General features: G+C 37.6%; 1 protein-coding gene and 1 long non-coding RNA gene across 9 annotated transcripts in view; one reads left to right on the top strand and one right to left on the bottom strand.

Annotated features, from left to right (window-relative positions):
• The window catches only part of CBLB (Cbl proto-oncogene B), a 258,056-nt gene that overhangs the window by 115,328 nt on the left and 116,994 nt on the right, over nt 1-25,734 (top strand). The window lies entirely within an intron of this gene.
• The window catches only part of LOC140697731 (uncharacterized), a 42,466-nt gene continuing 33,430 nt past the window's right edge, over nt 16,699-25,734 (bottom strand). Inside the window, exon 4 of the long non-coding RNA XR_012075026.1 lies at nt 16,699-16,885. This is a non-coding gene — a long non-coding RNA (uncharacterized lncRNA). The remainder of the gene's footprint in view (nt 16,886-25,734) is intronic.

The raw sequence follows: 25,734 nt of genomic DNA on the forward strand, positions 1-25,734 counted from the left end.
CCATAAGTTCGTTTTCTATGTCTGTGAGCTGTTTCTGTTTTGTAAATAAGTTAGTTTGTCCTTTTTTATCTCTGAACTACTCCATCTGCATTCCTTTTGTTTGGTTCCTAAATGCCGGTATTTCCCAAGGCTCAGTCTTTAAACCCAAATCTACCCTTTTCTTGGTAATTTCATTTCACTCTCAATTCTCCTTGTCATGCTTATGGTTCTCTTGTCTCTCATTCTTTCTGTTCAGCTTAGCTCTAGTTCAGCACTGCCAGTGAACACGCATGCTTGGAAATGATAACATCTCAAATTGATGGGCCTGAACTCCTCCTCCCACTCCCCAACATCCTTGCTTCTGTTGATGTCAAGCTTCACGTCATCTGTGACTAATCCTTTTCATCTCTTTCCCCTCTTCATGTAATCCTGAGTTCTACTGAATCGCCTCTCTTTTAAAAATAATCTTTGCTGCTGCTTCTTGTCCCCGTTCTTGCAGCTGTGTTGTTTCAGCCTTCCCTCACTTGTGGCTCAGTTACTGTTAATGGCTGGCTTTCCAGTATCTTGTTTCTACACTGTGCTAAGCTAGGGAAGTCTTATTAAACACTTTAGTCCCCACTAGGGGCATTTGCCTTTTTTATAAAAGATTAAACACCTTCTTTGTAACCTGGTTTACCTTAAATACTCTATCTCATTTCATTTCCATTTCTTTCTTTTTATTATTTTAAATGGAGGTACTGGGAATCAAGCCAAGTACCTTGTGCATGCTCAGCATGCACTCCACCAACTGAGCTATTCCCCCACCCCTATCTCATTCTCACTACTCCAGACCTGTCTCCTTTTCTTTTTCCTTTGCTCACGATCGTAAAAACACGCCCTGCTAATTGTCTCCACACCTTTGGTTATGATTTCCCCTCCCACCCATCTGGAATCTCTTCATCCTTCCCACCCAGTTTTGGTCCCAGCTCTTCCGTGAGTCTAGCTAGTAATGCTGATTTCTCCTTTTCCTGAACCTGGTTAAGCTCTTAAGAGCTGGACACCGATGTATGCCAAAGTATACTTTGTGTTACATTGCTTGCACTTGTGGTAGACTTGTCACTTCAGTTGGAATTTGGATTCCTTTGGCAAAGATCATTTATTTTTGGTACCGCCTTCAGTTGTGCTGGGCCCATATTTTGGTGCTCAGTAAACTTGATGATTGAACTGAATAAAGAGGTGATGATTCAAAATCCAGATTTGTTTCTTAAAAGAACTTAGCTTGACAGTAGGTGAGCAGCCCATGTACATAAACACATAATGTCGAATTTAGTTTATGCACCATTTATTCCTATAGTTACTTCTGAAGGACACTTTTTGCTTCTCTCTCTCTCTTTTTTGTAGAATACTTTCTAGAGTGCTTTTATTTTATTTATTTATTTATTTATTTAATGTGTTTTTTTAACACAGGCAATAATGAATAGTATTTGTAAGAATTTCATTAATGCACTTGGAATCTTAGGTGGACCTCAGAGCCTAACATAGAAAAATTAAGCTTTTGAAGAAAGAGAAGTTTACGTGCAAAATACGAAGATTGGGCAAACCTGTTCAGTAGCTGTCAAAATGTTTTAGATTAAAGTAATGGACAAGTTTGCGTCAAGTGGCTTTGGGGCAGTCAGCTTGCTCTTATTTTCAGTTTAGCAAAGTGGAAACCAAGACTAAGTCAGATGACACCATGCGACCTTTGTACTTTTCAGTGGAACTGATGAAAGTTATCAGTGATATTCCATTGTAATTGAAATTCAGTAACAGCTTTCCTTGCGGTTTTTGCTTATCATCCTTTGAATGGGGTCCACTCGTTCATTTATCTCTCCTTTCACTACTACACTCAGAGGGAACAAAGACATTGTTATCATTCAATAAGTAAATAGGTGCCTACAGGTGTATAAGGCACTCTCCCTAGATTTAAAGCTCAGCCTGCCCTGAAGAAGTTATCAAATCAGGGAAATAATGTAGGTATACAAGAGACATTATGATTTTGCCTAGAAGGGTGCTGGAAGTGCTTTGAAAGAAGTATGAAGAACTCCTAGGGAGGGACAGATTCGTTATGCCAGGCTGGTCCTCATCGTGGAGAGTTTTGTGGAGAGCATTTGATTTTTAGTCCCAGAAACAGATGGGATATTAGTGGACAGAGGGTGGGAGATGGAGGGACTGGACTCTGCAAGGCACAAGGACAGCAGAAACAAGGTCTGTGGTGGTGGTGTGGGGAGGGATAGAAATTTGGCTCTGGAGATAGGTGATACCAAATCTTGGAGGTGCCTGAATCTTAGACTAGGGAATATGTCTAATATTCATTAGGATGTGAGGTGTAACTGAAGAGCAATGACGTTACCAGAGGTATGTTTATGAAGATTTGACACCACTGGGCAGGATATGTTGGAGTTTGATGAAATTGGTCTTTGGAACATTTGTGAAGACTGTTGTGGTATTACCAGTGAGAAGTGATTGAAGCCTCCGTCTATGATAGTGGCAGTGAGAATGGGAAAGAAGGAATGAGCACAAGAGTGCTTTCTGATGAATCAGTGAAACTTGGGGCCACATCTATTTATGCTGCCATGAATCTATTTAGATGCTTTTTTCAGCATGTATACTATTCTCCTCCATTGTGGCCAGTGGTGGAAGATACTTCATCGATTAAAAAATTTTACTTATAGCATCAAAGTTTATTTATTCTCATGAAGAGTAACTTAGATCAAATTTGTTACAAAATTTAAATCAAGTTAAATACACTACTTTGCATAAAACAAAACAGAATGAGACCAGCAGTTTACTTAACCTCTGTAATGTTTGTTAATTGATGTAAGTATATTGACAAATCCTCATATTTGTGTTCTATCTTGTAAGTTTTATTTTTCATCATTATATTTTTCTATTATCTTTGATGAACATCTAAACATAAAGCACATAAAAGCTTTGGTTGGGAGAATTTAATCCTATCCAAAATCCTGTTCTGATTTTGAGTCTCAATCCTTGATTTCTTAGATTCTGAGACATGAGTATTTGAGCCTAAAAGCCGGATGATCTTTCTTTCCATTTTCATTAGAGAGAATTAAAAAAAAAATCAAAGTGTTTAACTGAGCTGCATTTTAAGCCAAACTGCATTTAAGTTTCAATACCGTCAATCACCTTATCCTATCTATTCTGAGATCTTTCTTCATGGGAGAGTCTAGTAGTCTTTGCAGGCAGCATATGACACAGATTTTATTTACTAAAATTTTGCCATTGATGGGAAGGAGGAGAAAAGCAGATTGTCCAGGGGTAGGGAAGACAAGCAGTCACAGTTTTCTCAAAGTAGTTGAATGATACCCAACTTGGAGTTCTTGTTATTGAACTGTTTTGGTAGAGGCTTACCAGTTACCTCCCAATACTAGTTCTCTGTGTGCGACTGCTATTTGTGCCTCAGATGTGAGTCTTTCTTTACAAAAGTATGATTCTCTCCTATTTCTGTGATCAACTGTAAATGCAATCTTGGTTTTGGCCCTTGGGGACATAATCTTGCAGACCTTGAAAGACAAATTTGTAATTGTAATTTTGACTAATATTTTCATAGTCAAAAATGTTAATATTTGGGAGGAGGAGATGGCTTTTAATAAGCCTACCTTGTATTTAGTAAAAACTAGAGTAATCAATAGATATTACCTGCAGGGTGGGTTTTCTTTTCGTCTCATAACTGTCAATATCAGTATTTAAAAATACTCCCCTGCATGAAAGAAGCCAATAGAGATAAGCCCCAAGACACCTGTGCTGAATTTTGTTTGATCTAATTAATTTGATTTTTTACCATTTTACGTTTGTATTTGTCACTTAGAAAGACAGTGTTGTTATATAGTGAAATATTCTTCAGTTTTTTCTTAGTCATTTTGCCATCCTTCTTCCTTCCAGAGAAAATGATCTTCCATTGTTTCCTTGAATTTGCTGAGTTAGTTGCGTTTTATCCACTTAAAAATATTATTTTGGTTGGTTAATTTTAATAGGATTTGAAATATCACTGTGGAATTCATATACTACTTTATTCTTTGCTTCATCCTTTACAATGCAATTTTTCATTTAATTCTCTCAGTATCTCTGAGACATAAATGGGCTTGCTGACTTTATTTACATTTTGTAGATAAGGAAATTAATAGACTGTCAGTTTAAGTGACCTGTCTAAGATGACCAAGCTGAAATTAGGAATTAGGACTCTGAAATTAACACATTGATTTTATTTAAACCAGTAGTCAAGGAGAAGCTTAGCAGTATCCTACATAAAATTTTTATGGAAGTAAGAGGAACAAGGAATGAATCTCAGAGCTTTGGTAGATTTCAAATCTTAAACGTAATCTTTAAAATCCTCCCAATTCTGTCTCTTATTATCCCTCTAGCTTCATCTTGCACAAGATTTCCCTTGTTTCCTTGCTGTGTCCACACTGATCCTTCTTTTCCAGTCCCTTGGAATTGCTCTGTTCCCTTTTACTGCATTGCTCATATCTGCCTGGACCTGTCATTTCTTCCTTTCAGTATCAATAACTCCAATTTATTCCTCAGATCTGATCTTCAGCAAAGATGTTCCAGACTTCACAAGGTCAAATTCCTTTGACTAGTCCTTGGTACGGTTGCAGTGTTAGTTTAACTTGCCTGTTGGTTTGACTCCGGTCTTTCTTACACTGACCTGTCAGTTCTTTGAAGACTGTGGTATGTCTGGGTCTGTTTTTATTTACTTTTGTACCCTGCAGTGACTAGCATAGATACTGAGACAAATGTGTGCTCAGTATTTGTTGGACAATTGGATGGGTTGATGAAATTATCTTTGCTAAAATTTCCACCATGATCTTTTAACATTTATACTTGATGAGTCATCTTTGTCAGTTTCTGCACATATTTATTTTCCCCTTTTACTCTGTGTGCCACTAGCAGCAAAGCAGTAGTGTTAATATTACTGGTAGGCTTGTCATTGGAGGGTAAATGAAAACAAACAGACAAGCTTAGGTAAGCGGAATGGAAGAAAGGGAGGGAAACCAAGTAGAAAAGACAGAGGAAGTGATTTTCGCAAGGTTACAGAATTTCAGAGCTAGATAGAAATTGAAATTTATCTAGGCAAGTCTTTTTTTTTTTTCCTGATTTTTATTTTGAAACTTTACCTAGTCTCCCCCAATGTTAGCATTTTGCCTAACTGTAGCACAACATCAATAGCAGGAAATTTCTATTAGCATCGTCCACTGAGCTCTTTCAGATTTCTCCAGTTATGCACACTCAAGTTTGTGTGTGTGTACGTGTGTATGGTTGTGCACATGTGCACAGGTCAGCCATTTTTAACATGAGAAAATAGAAGTTTATAGACTTCCTTCAGCAACTTGCTCAAGGTCATCAGGCCTTAAGACAAAATAATCAATTCTTAAATTCCATGTTGCTATCTGTTCACCAGCCCTAAATTCTGTTATAGAACTTCTGCAAGTATCAGGATTGTTCATTAGCATTAATGCCAGAATTTGACTAATCTTCCTATATTGAAAGATATTAACTATGCCTCTTAGCCAACTATGTTCATACAGACTGAAAACATTTAGTTTTCAACCTGGATCTATGTCAGAAATTGGAATTAAAGCCCCACTTTTGTTTTTGCCCAGCAGGGATCCTCTAATATTTAGCAAAAGGCCTAATTAAGGTTTCCTGAAACTACTCTTTAATCACTTGGATTAGAATGAAAAAGAAATATTTTTAATCACATACATATCTGCTAATGCTTTTCTTCTGGTAACTAATTGCCTTGATAATATAAAGTAGTAATAAAAATGGAGGCTTAATGGATTTTAAACATGTGGTTTTTGAACTATATATATTATAGAATATATATACTTAGTGCATTAAACAGTATTTTAAACTTACACCTACGAAGTGCTTAAGGTTTAAAATTGAGCAGTGGGCAACCTCAGTGTTTCCTGGAAGTACCAGGCGTTTAATCCTAACAAGAAGTATAAAGAAATTAATATGACTTTGATTTAGTATTGGAATCTAAAATCAAATTTCTTCCTGTGTTGCAAGCAATTCTGTTTAGCCCTTTCTACATTTTGTGATTATAGAAAAAATGGTTTATAACTATGGATTATCTTCTCAAACTGGAATATCTTTAATTGGGGTGGTTAAATTTCTAGCATTTGACATGTTGGACAGAGGGTTTATGCTTACCCTGATTTTCAGTTTCGAGATTTAGAAATAAAGTTTTACTTGGTTTAGTTATTTTCTCCCCTGAGTTCAAGTTATACCTGTACAGTAGCTTCTAATTTCACTAAAGTAGGCTTGTTGGTAGCTTACAGAATACAGCTTGTCTTTTTAAATGTGTGATTCTTAAGAATTTAAAATAAAAATATTAAACTTCCTTAAATAAATTTGATTCAAAAATAATTCTGGATGTTTTAATTAAAAGTCTTACTTTTTTAAGAGACAAAAATTTAAGATTTGGGGCTAAGACACTTTAATTTTAGTAATAAAATAGAGAATGCTGTCTGTAGTGGATATAATTAGAAATGCAAACTAAATCATTAATTTCATTGAATAAAAATGAGGGAAAAACACTTCCCAATGGAAAATAGATTGGCACTATTTCCAGGCAATCATTTATTTTAAATAGACATAAAGCCATAACAAAATGAGTTTCACTTAATTTGTAGAGCTCCCAGCAAGACTTAAAGCACGTTTCTGGGTGTACTCTTTCTGTATTTGGTGGAGTTTCTTCTTGAGGTCAATGAGGAGTTTTGAAAGTTTCTTTTGTCTTCTAATATTTACAAACACGTGTTTCTTTAGGAATTTTAGATTTGCTATTTTTTTTGTTTAGCTAGCTTCTTCTTAGTTACCAGAGAGTGCTGATTCCCTGTTTCTAAATGTCCCATCCTCATTTTTAACTGAATCTTTTCCTTTCAGAAGTATGACAGTGGGACGTTAAAATCATGTGTGGCTTACCATTGCTTTATTGTTTTGCCACCAACCATTAAACAGTGTATGTGACCTTTGCCCCACGTGAGCCGTCATCTGTTTGAGAAAGCAGTTAACTAACCAGGATTTGCAAAGGAAAACAGTGAGAACAGTGTTTGGCAGTTTGCTGGGTCGGCCTGGGATTTGTACACATTCCTATCTCCCAGTCCTTGGTTTGATGACTCTAATAATCGTAAACAAGCGCAAGCATTAAGCAGACCTTTTATTAGATATAGTGGAGTGTAAAAAAAAATTCAAGACAGTGTGAGGTTGTTATTATTATTTCTGTATTGACTGTGCTTTTTAAGGTTCACAGCAAAAATGAGGGGAAGGTACAGAACTTTCCCATATACTCCCTGTCTTGGCACAAGCATAGCCTCCCGCATTAGCACCATCTCCCGCCAGAGTGGCAAGTTTGTTATGACTGATGAACCTATGTTGATAGAGTGTCATCAGCCAGAGTTCATAGTTCACGTTATATAGTTCAGTCTCAGTGTTGTACATTCTTTCGGTTTGGACACATGTATGATGACATGTACCCATTATTAAGTCAAATGATTACTGATACCAATGATATTTTTCAAGTAATGATACTCCATTCATGTCATTCAGTTGGACAATTTTAATAATCTCCTATGATTGAACTCAGGTTTTATATATATTTGTTTTCTGAGCTCTTTGCAGATGGAGTATTGTTGCTTTTGTAGTTCTTTAAAAAAAAATCTCTGATTTTACTGTAACAAAGTCAAGTATAATAAAACCAAAGTAATTTTTTATTTGTCTATCTGTTTTGATCTGACTCTCCTTTCATTTATCCAAGTGTCTTTCTGTACATTCACTACTGTATCACTGTTGCCCAGGCGTGTGCTGGACAGATAGCCAAACTCAGTAAGTGTTTGATGAGTAAATGAATGAATGAATCCATTTAATGGTGGGTTATTTTGTGTTGTCATTTAAGCAACTGGCAGATAGCATTGATTCTGATCTTATAATCTAAAAGCTACAATTATGTTTTCTATTACTTAGTTTTAGGAATTTTTCTTAATTTACTTTCAGTTATCCTAGTTTTTGAATTTAGTTTAGTCTTGGATTTGTCCTAAAGTGATTTTTTAAATTGTCACAGGAAAGCTTTTGTATTAATAGTTACTAGTTTCTATAAAGAAAATAAAACCAACTAAACAACAACAAATAATGATTTGATTTTTGGAAGTGTTAGAAATGAATAACATCTACTAATGCTATTCTCATCTTTAAAGTACTTTAAATTGAATGTGTTATTGTTGGTGGTTTGAAGACTGTGATCCAAATCATAGATTCTGTTTCTCTAAGAACAGCTAGTATGTATCTACTATGCACAAAGCATTTGGGGAGAAATAAAAGAAATAGGAATTATGATTCTTTCATGACACTTAGGAATATAGTTGGATAAATCCAGTACAATGACACAAAAAAGTCAATGGTAAGAAACCGATGAAAAGTTTAGATTATGAAAACACAGAGGTTGCCCCAATGGTATCTGTGGTGAATGGATGATTACTTGGACAGTTTTGCCGCTAAAATAGACTGTAAAACGCATGCACATACAGATCCTTAGAGAAACAAGTATTTCTAAAGCATATGGGACAGAGATCAGGCACGACATGAAGTTGAGATAGGGAAAATAAAGTTAGTCATTTCACTGAGTTTTTATAGTTTTTATGTTAAGGTAAGGCTGTTTAAGACAAGTTGGGGGAGGGTTCTTAAGTATTTAAAAAAACAGTTTAGGTAAAAGTTCTAATAATTTTTGTAGAAGGATGGGAAATTAATTTTTTTCTTTTGAAGTTTATGTGGAAAACCCTTTCCTATTGGTTTTAGAAGGAAGGCTCACTGACAGAGAGATTTCAGTACTGAAACCTGAGTAGCCCAGCTGGCCAGACAGACCAAGGATCAGCACTATCTTTTGGGACAAGTTTTGTAAACGTAGGCTCCTTCTTGGGGACTTGTTTTCTGATTTTATTACATGAAACAGTGACACATTTATTACACGCACAGCGACAGCACAATGAATGAGTACTGACTGAGGTATTTTGAGATTCCCAGCCTAGTCCTGGTTATGCTTCCAGCTAGTTGTGTGATGCCAAGCAAGTTTCCTGGGCCTTTTTGCTTATCTGTGAATTCCTAAAGTTAGACCACATGCTCTCTAAAGTTCTTTCCAGCTCAGTATTGATGTGTTAGAGTCTCCTTCAAAAGAAATTATTCTGAATAATCTTTGTATTAAATATTTAGTTCACTATTTGCTTAACTAATTCATTGTTGTAGTTAGACAGTGAGTAAGCCTAAAAGAATCTAGATTTGTGTTTCTCAGTAGCTCAACAAAAGTAGCTTAGTAACTCATATGGTTCCACTTTTAGATTTGTAATGAAAATGAGTTGCTTCAAAAAAGGTGGTTGTTTTTTTTTTAAATTGGAAGTTAACAGTGAATATTTTACACAAATCCGTAGCTAGAATTGGCTTTATTTAAGCTTCTTTAATTCTGGTAAATTAAAATTTAGTTTCCAAACATTTCTGTATTATTGATCTATATTTTAACGGTTTTCAACCTTTTTTTCCTGCATTTCTTTTTTTTTTTTTTTTTGAAATTTCTACCCATTCATTTTTAACTTAAAATACCCTGGTTTAACATGTACTGTTTCCTGTGGCGTATCTTTTTTTTTTTTTTTTTTGAAGGGGTTGTTGCTTTTCAACTAGCTATTGGGCAATGCTTAGTGAGGGGTTTAAGGCTCATCCTATCTTCGTGACCTTTAAAAAGAATATCCGCTTGCTGATAAAAGATAGGGATCTCAGACTTACCATCTCTGCCTTTTATGAGATGTTTTAATGTGTCAGTTCATTAGACCATATGAATAAAGTAACAAGATCTACTTTTGCTTTGAAGTGGAGTTGTTCTGTATTTGAGGATATAGGTAGCTTTCCTTGGAGGACTGTGTTCATTGTCCTAAAATTTCATTTGTGTGGTAAAGATGGTTATGTCTATGGAAACCTTTCCAGGCAAAAGATGTCTGTCTACCTGAGTAGATAGGTAATTCAGTTATTCAACACATCTTATATATAATGTCCTCAACACATATTATATATAATGCCCTGTTAAAGTAAGAATTGAAAATCTCTTTGAATTTCTTGAGTTTTTAAAACCAGAAATTCCATTCACGTTATTCTTTATTTAGCAAACATTTATCCTCTAGAGTGCCTGCTATGTGCAGATCATGAGAACAGGTACTGTGGGCACATAGTGATCAACATGACCTGCTTCCTCTCCTTAATAATCTTTTTATATTTTTTTTTCCTTTTACTTTCTCTGTCTCTCCCTTCCTTCCAGCCTCCCTTCCTCCCTTTCATTTTTTTTTTTTTTAAAGAATCACAGCAGAGGAGATGGATGTGTGATAAAATTCAAGGGAATGAAAACTCTAAGTGCTGCACTGTTTATGCTGGCAAAGTGGTGTGGGGCTGTAGAGTGCAGAGTGATTCACTGCAGCTTCGGGGACTGGAAACAGCTTCACTAAGAGGCGAGTGGGATTTGGATAAGCACCCTTGTGAGGGAGGAGTCTTGCAGTCTGAAGCAACAGGGCGTGTAAAGATAAGGGGTTCTGAGTGTGCCTGGTGTTCCCGGGAATTCTAAGTAATAGTATAAAAAGTCAGTCAGATATTTTAAGAGGAGATGTAATGAAAAATGTGGCTGGGATTGTCCGTTCAGGCTAGAGAGAATGAATGCCATGTTTGGAAGTGTGGACTTTATATAAAAATTAGGGTACCACTGACATTTATTTCAGGAGGTAAATGAAGTGCTCAGACCTGTGCTTTAGAAAAATAATCATAGGGAAAGTATGCAAATGTATCAGAGGGGGTCAATTGGAGGCAGAGGAACCAGGAGGTACATGGTTATGGACTGGATAAGAGATGGCGAGGGTCTGACTTCTGAAGAACAGTTATTGTGGTGGTGGATGTGGGAGTTACTGTGTGGTGAGGAAGACCAGCTGAGGAATGTAGTGTTGGTTATTTTTCTAAGTATTAGTAACCAAGGGTATTAGAGATAGGATACTGTAGAGGGTAGAGGAACAGCTGTTGTACAGTAGAGGAATATCTAAGTGGATTCAAGGACTTTTTTTTTTTTGAATTGAACTTTTTTTTAAATCAAAATACAGTCAGTTACAATGTGACAGTTTCTGGTATACAGCACAATGTCCCAGTCATGCATATACATCCATATATTTGTTTTCATTTTTTTTCAGTAAAGATTATTACAAGATGTTGAACATAGTTCCCTGTGGGAGACAGAAACTAAAGAAAAATGGAAACAAAGCACTAGATATAACAAAAGGTGGGAGCAGATGAGCTCAAAGGACGACACTGTCAATTGAAACACAATGCAAGGCACCTGAAATTTTTTGTTTAACTTTTTTTCTTTTTTCTTTTTGGCTGGGGGAGGGTTTACCTGTTTATTTTTAGAGGAAGTGCTGGGGATTGAGCCTAGGCCCTTGCACTCTAGCTCTTGTGCTGTATCCTCCCCGTCAAGGCACTTATAATTTTAAATGGTCTAATAGCTGTACTTTTAAAAGTAAAAGGAAGCAGATGAAATTAATTTAAAAATTACATTTTGTTTAACATAAAATGTTATTTCAACATGTAATCAATGTAACAAATTCTTAATATTTTACATTTTTTATACAAATTCTTGGAAATCCAGTGTGTACATATTTGCACTTATAGCAGATCTCGGTTTAGACTAATGACATTTGAAGCACTGAATAGCACAGTGCCTGCCCCTATACCACAGTGAAGGTTTAGGAAGTCATTTTTTTTCAAGTCTTCTATGATTTATACATAATAACAGTGCTGGAGGCAGGGGCTTTAAGTGTTCAGTCAGTGTGCTATGTGAGAACTGCTAATTTTTAATTAATAATTAATTTAGTGGAATAAAGTTTAACTTAAGAGAGAGAAACACAAGTTCTTGAATGAATCGAAGAAATTTCCAGCATTAACCTAGGAACTACTCTTGTAATTGACTGTCTTGCTAGTTGCAGTGACTGTTCCTAGGTTCAATTATCTTTAAGCGAGCAATACATTTTTGAGGGGAAAATGTAACTTTAATAAAGAGTATAATGAAAAAATAAGTTAAAAAAAGTACCTCAAGGGGTAAAACATAATAAATTTAAGTTTATTCCATTATCTTAAAGAATATATACCCAACTTTATTTGTCACGTGAATAAACTTCCAGATTATTTGAATTTTGTATTTCACTAAGAATGCAGTGCTTCCTCCCTCTGTACTCCCCAACCCCCCACCTATTGGACTAACAACAAATAATGAAGATTAGCACTTGAAAGGATTCCAGGACACAGCTGAGGAAGGCCCAGTTGTGCCACAACTTAGCTATATGACCCACCTGACTTTCAGCCCAGAAAGATGGCAGGCATGCTCCTTTTTACTGAGCTTTGGGAATCATGAGGAGGTGGTTCACTCCCTGAAAATCAGTTGTGAGTGTCCGTGATACCCTTGCCACCTTGAAAGAAGCTGTGTTTGATAGCAAATAGTGGTTCTGGCCAGGAGTCAGAGACCTACAAACTGCCATACGAAGTTAACTTGGTGGGGGCTTGAAAAATAAACCTCGTAAATTCAGTTTCTCTCCTGAAATGTTTAGCCTGAAGGCATAAATAGAGGTTCCATAATTATTCTACAAATTGTATATTCTAAATCTCTTGGGTAATTATCACAACTAAAAATTATACAACACAACAATCACAGCTAGCAAATTACCTGAAATTGCTTGCTCACTGAATATCCTCAGTAACCAAAATTTGTACCTAAAATGACTACGCATGAGAGCATTGGCTGGCAGGAAGGCTCTACTGATTTCTCTAATTTTCATCAACACCATAGGTTTAAAGGTAACTTGCCTCAGTATCTAAGCCAGTGAGTTGTCGCAGTCTTTAGAATAAAACCATTAAATTAAACTGGAACGAAATCAAATACTATATTAAAATATATACATATATTTATAAATTCCAAGAAAAATATTAACTTCTTTATTCACATGGTAATCCCCTTGCTAACTTCAGTAAATTTTTATCTATTATTAAATGCAAATTTTAGTGTCTTCTCAATGTTTTAGAGAGCAAGTAATTTAGTAGTAGAATCCTCTGATACTATAAAATGTCTGAGCTGCTTCATTCAGCTCGGCTGGTTGCATCCTGGAGTATGACTGAAGGTATGCCTGGACGGAGCCAGCGACCATCTCCCTTGTCCCTTCTTCTGACCTCTCCCAAAACATGGGAACAAGTGAGTGATTTTTATGGGTGGACTCTTTTGGGATTTGAACATTTTTGTCACCTTTTGGTCCTGGCTGTGAGTCCCTTTGAAACTCAGTGGGACCTGCATTGGTGGCAGACATTCATGTCTGGATTTTAATTTGGTATTTGACACCTGCACATTGTAGAACTTTCACTTAAGTTTTTGGTCGACAGCTCTGAAGAGAGTGGGTTTCTAACCTCTTTTGGCTGACACACACCTTGAAGAATCTAGTGGAGACCTACAGATTCTTTTTTTCAGAAAGATGTACTTAAGCTCATGAACCGTTTTGCATAAGGCCAGGGGGGAATCAGTAAGACTCAGACGCAAACTGAGAACTATTTCAGCTGGAGGGCATTAGATGTGACAAGGGACACTGTTGCCTGAAACAGAACCCCCTTTAGGTGACTGTAAATCGTGTTTGTGTGTGTGTGTGTGTGTGTGTTTGTGTGAAGGTTGCGGTGAGAAACAAGGCTAGAGGCAAGGACCAAATAATAAAGAGCAGGAATCTGACGTTCAGTCTGATGTAGGCGTATGTGGGTGTGGGAGTTTCTCCTTGAGGTATTTTTAATTTATCTCACGTTAGTGGCTTGCTTACAGGATTATCCTGAAAATTATTAATATGACTCAGCTGATTATTTTTGGCAAATTGCTGTTTTTAATCATCTCTGATTCAGGTATGTATGTTTCCCTTTATATATTTGAAGAAATCTGTTTCTCCTCCCTGTTACAAGCCAGGCCACCTCCTCATCTTATCCAAGACATCCCTGGCAGCTTTCAGGATTCCATCCTAGGTTATAGCGCAGGGTGTCCTGCTGACAGAGGTGGAGTCCTCAGCCTGTCACCGTTTCTGAAGCATGTTTTTGAGTAAATGCCAGCCTTCATTCTTACCTTCAGGAGTTTTAACAAAATGTTGTTGCTGGCACTAGGTTAACTTAGAGTTGTGTCTTGCCCCTGCCCAGACAACTACACCACCACCTTGCAAACGTGCCTCCAAAATGAGTAGTGGGCCCAGCCCAGCCCGTTTTGGGAAGTCCCTGAGCTGTTCACCGCACCACGCTGTGTGGAGGGAGAAGACCATTTCATGCAAATGAATTCAGTGATGTGGTTAAGCACAACAAAGTTCTTTATAAAGTGAAAATTAAAATTGTTCAGACCTGTCTTAAGGTCTGATGAAAAGGCCAAATGACTAATTTGACTAGCCACTTGTTAGAGGATTACTCACTGTACCCTTTGAGTTCATTATCCTGTAAGTAGCTAGACATTTTAAATAGTCTATACTACATTGAAATCTTAAAAAATACAATTTCTCATTAAAAATACTGCCTTTTTCCACTTTTATAAGTACGATATTTAACACAGTGATAAAGTATTGTTTCGTCTCCTACACCTGGGCTTTGGAAGCTATTAAAGTTATAGGCCATTTATGTGTTAATAATGGCTGTTGCTGCTTTTTATGTTATTTTCCTGGGTGTTTTAAAGATTACTTTTATTAATAAGCCAGTCTGTCAGTGCCAGAGAGAGGGTAAATCCTGTCTAAAATTTGGCTTTTGACCTGCTCAAGTCATGAGTGATTTTAAAATTTTTTTTTTCCTAAAAACTCATTAGTCACACATTTAAGAAGTCTGAGTGTTTTAAATCTCTTCTCAGGATTATTTTTTTAAACCTGCTGAAGTAGGATTCTCTCTTTCTCTTCAGGTACTTGATTGAATAAGCCAAGTCAGTTAACATTATTCTTTCGTAAAATATGCATTTGACTGAGTTTCACAGTTTGTTTTTTGGTTGTTGAGTTGTGCAGTAGTTTTCTAAAACCCAAATTATATGTCTTTACACTTGGGCTCTGTCTGTCTGTGTGGTCAGTGTGCTATAATTGTAATTTCCCAGTAGGTCAGATCACATCGGGGATTTGTTTCAGAATTATCAGCAGGTGTCCTTGGGATGTTACTTGGCTCACACTTTTGGATTGAGGTCAGTGGTTTTCTGTGTATTTTCTTTTCCTAGAAATTTGTATATAATTCCAGGTTTTTATCAGCATGCCTGTTGTAACCAGATAAGAGCTTGCCAATTAAAGAATTATGAAGTTAATTTTTCTGTAAATTAAACTTGTGAGTCTTGACAGTGGTTCACAGCCATGATCCATCAGAGTCACCAGGAGAGCTTCAAAAGCAGCATCGGTGCCTGATGCCCTGTGAGGCTCTGACTGACTTGGGCTGGAGTGGGCCCTGGCCGTGGGAGGCTGCACCCACCTTTTCAGCTGGTTGTGCAGCCCTTCTTGGGAACCACTAAGTGTTACAAGCTCAGTGGTTTTCAACCTTGGCTGCACATTGGTATCACTTGGGGAACCCTGAGCAACTCTGATATCTGGGGCCTGCCCCCAAAAGTTCTGGTTTAATTGTTCCTAGGATATTGCCTGAGCATGAGATTTTATAAAACAGCCAAGTGATTGTAAAACAGAGGCAGGTTGAGAACCACTGATCACCAACCCCCCCGCCCTTTTTTTTTTTTTTAAGATGAGGAATGAGTGATTCAAACCAAAGGGATTAAGTGATTTGTCCAGGATCCACAAAAGAGAAGCAGAATTCTGATCTTTGGACTTACAGTCAAATGTTTTTATTAGACATCCCATTCTTTTATTTTGGTATGTCAGAAGTACCCATACAATCATGTTCCTTGGCTGCTTAGTCCAGAAAATGACAAATATTTTCTCTCTTTTAACACTGGAAATGTGTTAGTTCATAGCTGAGATTCCGTCATTACCTCAGTTATAACATAAGAGAAATGAAGAGCTAGGAATCAGACACGTTTGTGTGTTCTAGAACTCATGCTCACTATCTGAAAGCAAATCAGGCAAAGATAATTCAGCTGAAAATGCTTTAAGATGAGTTAATGCCATGTCATTTCTATAGCAGGAGCCATAAGTGCTTGTGTTTATAACATGGGTCATTGTCTGGGAGAAGGTTGCACAGGCCTATGTTGTTGGAGTTACAACGACAATATACATTACAAAGCATACTTTATCAATAGCATTGATAGCAAAGTACAGATTAGACCAATGGTTTAGAAATAAAATTTTCAGAATGTCACAGAAGGGAAAAAGAAATACTGACAAAATACTGTAGGCCAAACATAGGGTCTCGGGTATTTGAGAAAAGCGTGCTTTTGGTGCTCTTCGGGCAGAGGGGGGTGTAAGCTGACCGCTGCTCTCCAGCCCACGTCTGTTACCTCCCAAACGCACACACAAGCCTGTCCCTAGGCGCGTCTCCGGCCCCCGCAGCACCTGAACCTGTCTTACTACTACACAGGTTGTCTTTCCGTAGTCTTCAGGCTAGCACCTTTGTGAACCTACGGTGTGTTTAAGAAGTGTTTGCTGGATGAATGATGGAGACTGTAAACTCTTAGGGTGGTGTTTTGCAAAATGGGATCTGCCAACCTGCAGTATCAGCCTCAGCAGCAGCTCCTGGGAAACCTTCTGGAAAGGCAGATTCTCAGGCTTTGCCGCAGTCACTGAATCAGAAACTCTGGAGGTGGAGCCCAGTCCTCAGCATTTTAAGAAGCCTCAGATTTTCTGAAGATGACCGTACTTTTTTGTATTCTTGGAAGGACCTGAAATAAAGAATTCAATGGTAACATTTATAAAGTGATCACAGATGCCAGGTACTATGCTGGGTGCTTTATAGGTAGTATTTAATGTTTAGTACTTAATGTCTATATCAGATTGATTTTGTTGCATAGAGAACCTAGTGGCTTACAGAAATGATTGGTTATTATTTCTCATGAGTCTTAGGTTTGGCTGGTGGTTCCTGTGGTCTGGGCTGCTCAGCTGAGGCTGGATGGCCTAGGATAGCCCCACTTTGTGTGTCTGGGGCCTCAGCTTGATGGCTGTGTCCTCAGGAAGGATAGCCTGGGCATGATTAGATAATTGCATAATCGTTTCCAGCTGCAAGAGAAGGGCCCAACAAGGCAAGGCGCTCATAGGCCTGTGGCTCATTGGCCTAAGCAAGTCACATGACCAAGCCTTGATTAACGGGGTGGAGCAAGAGATTCCACCTCTCGATGGAAGGGAGTGGTCACGTTGCAAAAGTACATGCAGTACAGGCTTGAGAGGAATTTGTAGCTGCTTCATAATTCATTCGGTAAATATTTGTTGGTGGGTTACAAGTTGTTTATTCTTCATAGACTGTTAATGGTCCAAAGGTGCAAGGTAGATATCCTTTGAAAACAAAAAAGGACATTTGAGTAGAATTACCTCTGATTATTTGTTAAAATCTTGCTCTTTTATAACAGAGGGCTGTTTTATTCCTACCTTCTTTAGAAAGAAGGTCTTTGCGGACATCCTTTTAAAACAATTATTGATCTGAAGCAAAAATGGGTACAGTACCTGACAGATTGAAACTCCGAAATATTTCAGTATAGTAGACTTGTTCTTTTCTTTTAAAATGTGGATGTTGATTTTGGAGATTGATGAAGGACTTCCCTGGAGGAGGTTTCTCAGTCATGACGGCAGCTTTAAGACTGCACACACCTGATTCCAAGTTGGTTGGGGGAGGCGAGATTGGTGTAGCCACCAATTCAAGGCCTGTGGTGTGCTAGGAGAGCATTCTTTCCTGTGGTGTCCCACTCAGACCTCAAAACTGAATGTTTAACACTGGGTTTTATTCTTCTTTGGATTATAGGGTGAATACATACTCCTTATAGAAAATTTGGTAGTATGAGTATAAACAGTAGAATAAAATCACATGTATGTAATCTTACCACCCAGAGGTAACATTGGACAAATATTATTTCTGATCAAATGTTGAAATGCCTTTTTATTTTTGCTTATTGAAGTGTTTTACTTGTGAATGGGACTAGTCTGTGTGTGTGTATATGTATGTATATATATATATGACACTAAAACTTAGTGTTGTAACTATTGCTTCATCTGTTTAACCAATGTGTACTAATTATGCCTATTCTATGTAGTTAATGAAAACATGATGCCAAAAGGTAGCTTTTTCACGCGTAAATGTTCTCTTTTATAACTTCTACGTTAAATCCTTGTTTGCTTTTCCCTACTCTATTTTGTTTATTTTGTGAATTCCTTCTTGGTGTTTTTCCTTTTTTTCATTCTCTCAGTTGCGGGAACTTGTTTTTCTTTGTTCTTCCTCTTTATTTACCATGTGTTTTTTGTTTTTTTTCTCCCACAGCCATTTTTTCCTACGTATGTCCATCTTTATCACTCTGGTCATTCTTATACATTTCCTTTTTCCATCTAGACATGTTGTTGATTAGACCTTGACAGATTAGCAACAAATTACCACCCTCGAGATCCCATTTTACCTTTCACCATTTCTTCTCTTTACAAGTATTGACCTGTCTAGATGTAATTTTTATGTATGTATGTAATTTTCTGTTTAAGGAACTGGGTGCTTCCTTGCTGCTGTGCTTACCACTATGTGGTACTCTTTTGAGGAGTCCAACTTAAGTCAGTTTTTGGCTTTCTCTGTGATATCCTGTCATCCCCCAAACAGAACAAAATGAAACCAAACCATAAAAAACCTCTTTAAATTCCTGACCTCCCTCCACCCCCACATTCAGTAACAGGAGATTTTGACATCTAGGCTGCAACTTTTCATTTGAAACCTTGTGTGTTTGCATAAACCCATGTCAGTCAAAATAAGCAGTAAGTGGGGAAAACAGGGCAGTTCTTGGGTTTTAAAAGAGGAAGTTTCCTTCCCCACCCCTGACCTCAATATCTAACATCTGGTTCTGACTACAGATGGGGGGGAAAAACAGACTTAAGTCCCCATTCAGCCAGCTCTTAACCCCCAAACAGTATGATTTGTGATAACATTTCTATTTTTACTGTGGTCTATAGGGTCAGATGTTTTAGTTAATGACTTGCAACAGGAGATCTGAAGGTTGTGCCTAACGCCTTATTTTCTGAGTGTTTATAATTTAACACACCAATGTTTCACATCTCTGGATTGGGTTAAATTTAGTCATCCTTTAGTGAAACTTTGAAGGAAAGAAATCATTGTTGAACTCCCTGTGTTTCTGTCTTGTTTTAGAGACAGCAAATAACAGCTGATGGGATTTTACTTCTTTTATTTTTTAATATGTTATAACTTCAGAATAGGTAATAAGTTCACATGGACAGACTTCAAGCAGTGCCATGGAATATCTGTGTATTTTTAAAACTCCACTTAAGAAATTAACCAGCGCTTTACATCTCTTTGTTCAGTACAGCAATTTTCAAGTAGCATTTTTGAAAGAGAAATGTTTAATACTTTCCTAAGATTATTCTGCACCTGTTTGTCTCCTTGAAAAACTAAATGTGTGACTGCTTCTAATGATGGTTTCACCTTATCTTTTGGGGTGACCCAAATGAGGCAGGAGGACTGGACCAGCTGTCCAGCTGGTACCAGAGCACAGTGCAGTAACCAACCCCTGCCGTGCTGTAACCATCACACTAGGTGCAGCGGAGGCCGAGGAACAACCGCCTCACTCTAGCTTACGTAGGTTAATGAGAAGGAAGGGGCCTTCTTCCATTCTCCACTCTACTTTCTGCTTCAGTGTGCACAGTTAGGGGATGCCTGAGGAAGGATTCACACCAGAAAAAATCAAGTTGTCCCGATGTCTGAATTTATAAGTCAGAAGCTTAAATTAGGCCCAATTTTACCTACATTGTTATGCATGTTTAGGTCAGAACTTCAAAAGTACTTTATGGGAAAACTGAATTTTTATTGAAATCCTGACTTTGTTATCTGAAGTTGGTGATTGGATTTTTTTCAGTGGAAGGAAGATTTATTAAAAACAAGCAGAAGTAATATCCACAATGGCAGGCTGAAAAAAATGAGACCACTTTCTCTTATATCATCCTTAATTCACAGACTCTGGCGGTTCCACGTTTAGCGTTAGGGGTGTTAAAAGGCAAACTGAGGCATACTAAAAATATCAAGAGCTTATTTGAGCAAAAATCAATTCAAATCTGGCAGCATCCCATCTAGCAGAAAGAAAGGCTCTCCAAGGAGCTGTGCAGACAGAAGGACTTCTCTAGGCAGAAGAGAGTGGAAACATGGCAGTTACACTAGGCCAAAAAAGTGGGTTGGTTATTTCAAGGTTACTTTCCTTTCCTGTAGGGGTCCATCAGGGAGATGACCTGACTAGTGCCGATCAGGTGACTCCTGACTAACTGATTTCAGATTCCATTTCTGGGAGTGCTGAAACTATAATGAAGTCTCAGTTTGGTGGCATACAATTTAGCATCAGCAAGTCCGTTTTGGACCTGTTTTCTTGTTTTTTACAAGGGGGTAAGCTTGGACTGAAAAGTAGCCAGTAGGGGGAGGTTACTCTCTTGAGGTTAGAAACTTGTATTTCAAGGAGTGAATGTGAAGAAAAGAGCAGAAGTCTCTCCTTCTTTACCCAGAGAATGAGGGGAAGAGGGGGAATATGTAAATACATGTATTTTGCATACACACTCAACACACATCTATTTACATATTTATGGTGTCTGTAACCCTTAAATGGTAACATAGGCACATATAATCTGACTAAGTAGGTATTACCTAAGAAGTGAAATCTTATGGTATATACTTTTGAGTGTGATTTCCTTTGCTCAGCATTATGATTGAAAGTCATCCTTACTACTACGTGTCATTGCAGTTTGTTCATTTTCATTACTGTTTAGTGTTCCATTTCATGACTATTTCACATTTTATCCCTTCTGCTCTGGATGGATACTTGAGTAGTTTTGGCTTGAGTAGTGTTGTGGTGAAGGTTCTAGAACATGTCTTTTGGGCACATATGCATGCATTTCCAATGGAGATGTATACCTTAGAGTGAAATTGCAGGCTCATAGGGTATGCATGTATTCTGTTTACTGTTAGTAGAGTATATGTATGTATTTTCAGCATACTTTAGCATATTTATATGTATAACTTATTTGGTCATTTAAAAATGAAAATGAATTATGGTTGACTAATTGGTTAGCTCACAAGAAAGTATTGCCTATTTATATTGGGGGCAAAATGTATGTGTGGTTTCAGTATAATTAGGAGTTCAAGGATACAGTTTTAGCCCCTAATTGGTCTGTGACATTGGACCTGTTACAGCCTTTTAAAGTTGTGGTTCCATTTCTATAACTGAAGGTAGAAATAATTACATGATTTCTAAAGTGTCTTCATCTTTCTGTATCTGTGATTATTTTAAAACATTCTAAAAAAAAGTAACATAGGTAAGGTTTTGTGATGACTGCTAACTCAGGTGGAAAAAAACTACCTAGTAAAGTTAATTTCTGATCATATCGTTTTCACAAGGAATATTGGGATATGCAGAAATCTATTTGGATTTTTTAGTAAGCAGGGATGACTTTTAGTAGTAGTATAATCCACATAAGACCCGGGGAAGAAAAGTCATCAATTTAATGTGGTAACAGTTGTCATGACATTTAATAGAAAATATTTGATATTAACTTACAGCATTTGATTTTACTCTCCAAATAATTTGATCACTTCAACTTTCATGTCCAAAGAATCTTTATATTTTGTGTTAAACTTTCAGTTGGATCAAATGAATTACGCGGGTCTTACTTTTAGTGCTGGCTGTGTATATTTTAATAGTCCATTCTCTTTCCTCATGGTCTTTTCCCATGTATAATCTGTATTTGCAAATCATTTCCAGAGTTGGAAAAAAAATGAGCTAATATCTCATAGGTGAATAATACCCACTTATTAGTGGGCTATTTTTTTTAAATTCTATTTTATTGAGTTATAGTCAGTTTACAATGTTGTGTCAATTTCCAGTGTAGAGCACAATTTTTCGGTTATACACGAACATACATATATTTATTGTCACATACTTTTTCACCATGAGCTCCCACAAGATCTTGTATACATTTCCCTGTGCTATACAGTATACATTTGTTTATCTGTTCTATATGTACCTGTCAGTATCTACAAATTTTGAAATCCCAGTCTGTCCCTTCCCACTCCCAATGTCCTGGCAACCACAAGTTTGTATTGTATGTCTGTGAGTCTGTTTCTGTTTTGTATTTATGTTCATTTCTATTTTTCTTTTTCTTTCTTTTTTTAGATTCCACATATGAGCGATCTCATGTGGTATTTCTCTTTCTGCCTTACTTCACTTAGAATGATATTCTCCAGGTACATCCATGTTGCAGCAAATGGTGTGTTGTCATGTTTTGTGGCTGAATAGTATTCCATTGTACAAATATACAACATCTTCTTTATCCAGTAATCTGTTGATGGACATTTAGGCTGTTTCCATGTCTTGACTATTGTAAATAGTGCTGCTATGAACATTGGGGTGCAGGTGTCATTTTGAAGTAGGGTTCCTTCTGGATATATGCCCAGGAGCGGGATTCCTGGGTCCTATGGTAAGTCTATTCCTACTCTTTTGAGGAATCTCCATACTGTTTTCCACGGTGACTGCACCAAACTGCATTCCCACCAGCAGTGTAGGAGGGTTCCCTTTTCTCCACAGCCCCTCCAGCGTTTGTCATTTGTGGACTTTTGAATAATGGCTGTTCTGACTGGTGTGAAGTGATACTTCATTGTAGTTTTAATTTGCATTTCTCTGATAATTAGTGATATTGAGTATTTTTTCATGTGCCTATTGATCATTTGTGTGTTTTCCTTGGAGAATTGCTTGTTTAGGTCTTCTGCCCATTTTTTGGATTGGGTTGTTTGGTTTTTTCCTTAAGTCATGTGAGCTGCTTATATATTCTGGAGATCAAGCTTTTGTCAGTTTCACCTTCTGCAAAAATTTCCCCCCATTCCATAGGTTTTCTTTTTGTTTTGCTTATGGTTTCCTTTGCTGTGCAGAAGCTTATAAGTTTCATCAGGTCCCATTTGTTTATTCTTGCTTTTATTTCTTGCTTGCGTAGACTGCCCTAGGAGAACATTTTTGAGATGTATGTCAGATAATGTTTTGCCTATAATTTCTTCTAGGAGGTTTATTTTATCTTGTCTTATGTTTAAGTCTTTGATCCATTTTGAGTTGATTTTTGTGTATGGTGTAAGGGAGTGTTCTAGCTTCATTGATTTACATGCTGCTGTCCAGTTTTCCCAACACCATTTGCTGAAGAGACTGTCTTTATTCCATTGTATGTTCTTGACTCCTTTGTTGAATATTAGTTGACCAAAAGTTTGTGGGTTCATTTCTGGGCTCTCTATTCTGTTCCATTGGTCCATATGTCTGTTTTTGTACCAATACCATGCTGTCTTGATGACTGTAGCTCTGTAGTGTTGTCTGAAGTCTGGGAGAGTTATTCCTCCAGCCTCTTTCATTTTCTTCAGTAATGCTTTGGCAATTCTAGGTCTTTTGTGATTCCATATAAATTATATTATGATTTGTTCTAGTTCTGTGAAATATGTCCTGGGTAATTTGATAGGGATTGCATTAAATCTGTAATTGCCTTGGGCAGTATGACCATTTTAACAATATTGATTCTTCCAGTCCAGGAGCATGGAATATCTTTCCATTTCTTTAAGTCTCCTTTAATTTCCTTGGTCAATGTTATATAGCTATCCGTGTTACTTATTAGCAGGCTGTATTTAATTCATTTTTGTGAGAATTCTTTTTTTCACTTTCTGTTTCATTTCTTTTTCAAAGCTTCTAGTGTGTTCCTGGCTCAGTTCATTGTGATTAGAGGCACGTGGGGGTACTGCAGGGTGAGTCTTGTAGACTCTGCACGATTATCTGAACTGTCCCTGTCAGGGCTTCCTCAGACTTACCTGTGGCCTGGGACTGGAAGTTACAGCAGGGATTTGAGGAGTCTCTTAGGAAGTTAAATTTATTCAATTTAAAGAAATACCCTTTTTGTTCTGAAATTGTGTGCCTCTTGTTCTTGTGGTGTGAAAATGTTATTTAGTGTCAGAGATAGGTTTGGCATTAATGCCCTTTTGGTAAAATAAGTAGTAATCCTCTGTTAGTTTCCCCTATTTTTGTTCTTAAGTGTTAAGCATTTCAAATTAAATATTTGAAGATGTATTCTTTTAAAGAAAAGCATCTGGAAACCAGTGGTTTATTCTATAAACCCTCCATCATCAGTCCCTTTATCTTGAAAAGGCTAGCAGCATCAGTTTTTCAGAGCCCCTTTGTTAATTTGAGCCTCAATTTACTACTGCAGGCTGGCCTCTCAGAGGTGCTGGGTGTGCTTACACGCTCTGCGGAGAGCCTCTCCCTGCCTTTCACTCTCTCTCAGGTGCCAGAATGGGGCAGCATCATCCCGAGGCTTCCACAGCTGCTCCTTTCAAACTCCTGCACTCCCTGGCCTCGTTCCAGCCCGTGGTGTTGCGTTCATCACTCCACCACAGGCAGTGCCAAGATCTTTCTCTGATTTGAGGGTCTCATGATAGAATTAGTCAGCCAGCCTTGATTGACATTTTCCAAAGATTTTTATGCTGGTGGGTAGGCAGACAGGCCCTGATTGCTCTTTAATTATTAAATTACAAGGAAATATAGAGCCAGTGGCAAGACTCAGTTCTAGGTGGAAAAAGCACCTTAGTGGCATTTGGAGAAGGTATTTTTTATTTCTCAGCTGGCAGGCCTTTTTTCCCCCCTTGCTCTTCTTAAGGAGATAGAACCAAACCTAGCAAATGAATTGCTTGCATTTAGAGATCTCAAAGGTTAATGGTGGTAGAGGGAGATTACTGAAGGGAGAACTAATTTGCTACTTTTAAAAAATTAGGCATAGGTGAGCCACATGTACACTGAGCTAATGATGTGTGTGGTTGTCTTCTGTTTCCTGTAATGAGAGGAAGAAAGCCCACTCCCTGACCTCTGACAATGTGTTAACCAATCAGAAGAATTGAGTTCCTCTCCCAGGGCAGAGATGTGGGAGGTGGACTGGGGTGTGGTGATGAGGTTATTATCAGTCTGATGTTGATGTTTACAAACGTGAAAAGTACAGGCTGTCCCAGGATGGGGCCATCAAGGACGAGGGGCGAGTACTTTAGGATTATTGGGCAAGAGGGATGAGAAATGAAAGTCCCATCAGTGCTTAACCTTGAGGTCTGTCCCAGATGAGAAGCTAAATCACTCTAAAACAATGATGGTCCAGCCCAGTAATGATGACTGTGACTCCCAGCACATTGGCAGTGTCATGAGAGGGACTGATAGATATGTGGCTTGGGGAAGCAGAATGGGTTCTCTTTTACAAATCTTAATAAAGGTATTTAGATCTTGAGGTTGCTTTAGCTGCAGTTTTACCTAGAGGCAGAACAATGAAAAATAAAATGTCTTTTGAGGTTCCTGCTAACCCAGTGCTTTTCAGGTATTAAACATGCACATGGATCACTTGGGGGGAGGTGGGGGGGCTTCTCACAGTGCAGATTCTGAGTCAGCAGATTAGGGTGAGGCCTGAGAGTCTGCATTTCCACAAGCTGTGAAGTGATGTTTAAGCTGCTGGCCCAAAGACCAGATTTTGAGCAAGACTGTTAGATATTTAT

The sequence above is a fragment of the Vicugna pacos genome, chromosome 1, assembly GCF_048564905.1.
Source record: "Vicugna pacos chromosome 1, VicPac4, whole genome shotgun sequence".
Taxonomy (NCBI): Eukaryota; Metazoa; Chordata; class Mammalia; order Artiodactyla; family Camelidae; genus Vicugna; species Vicugna pacos.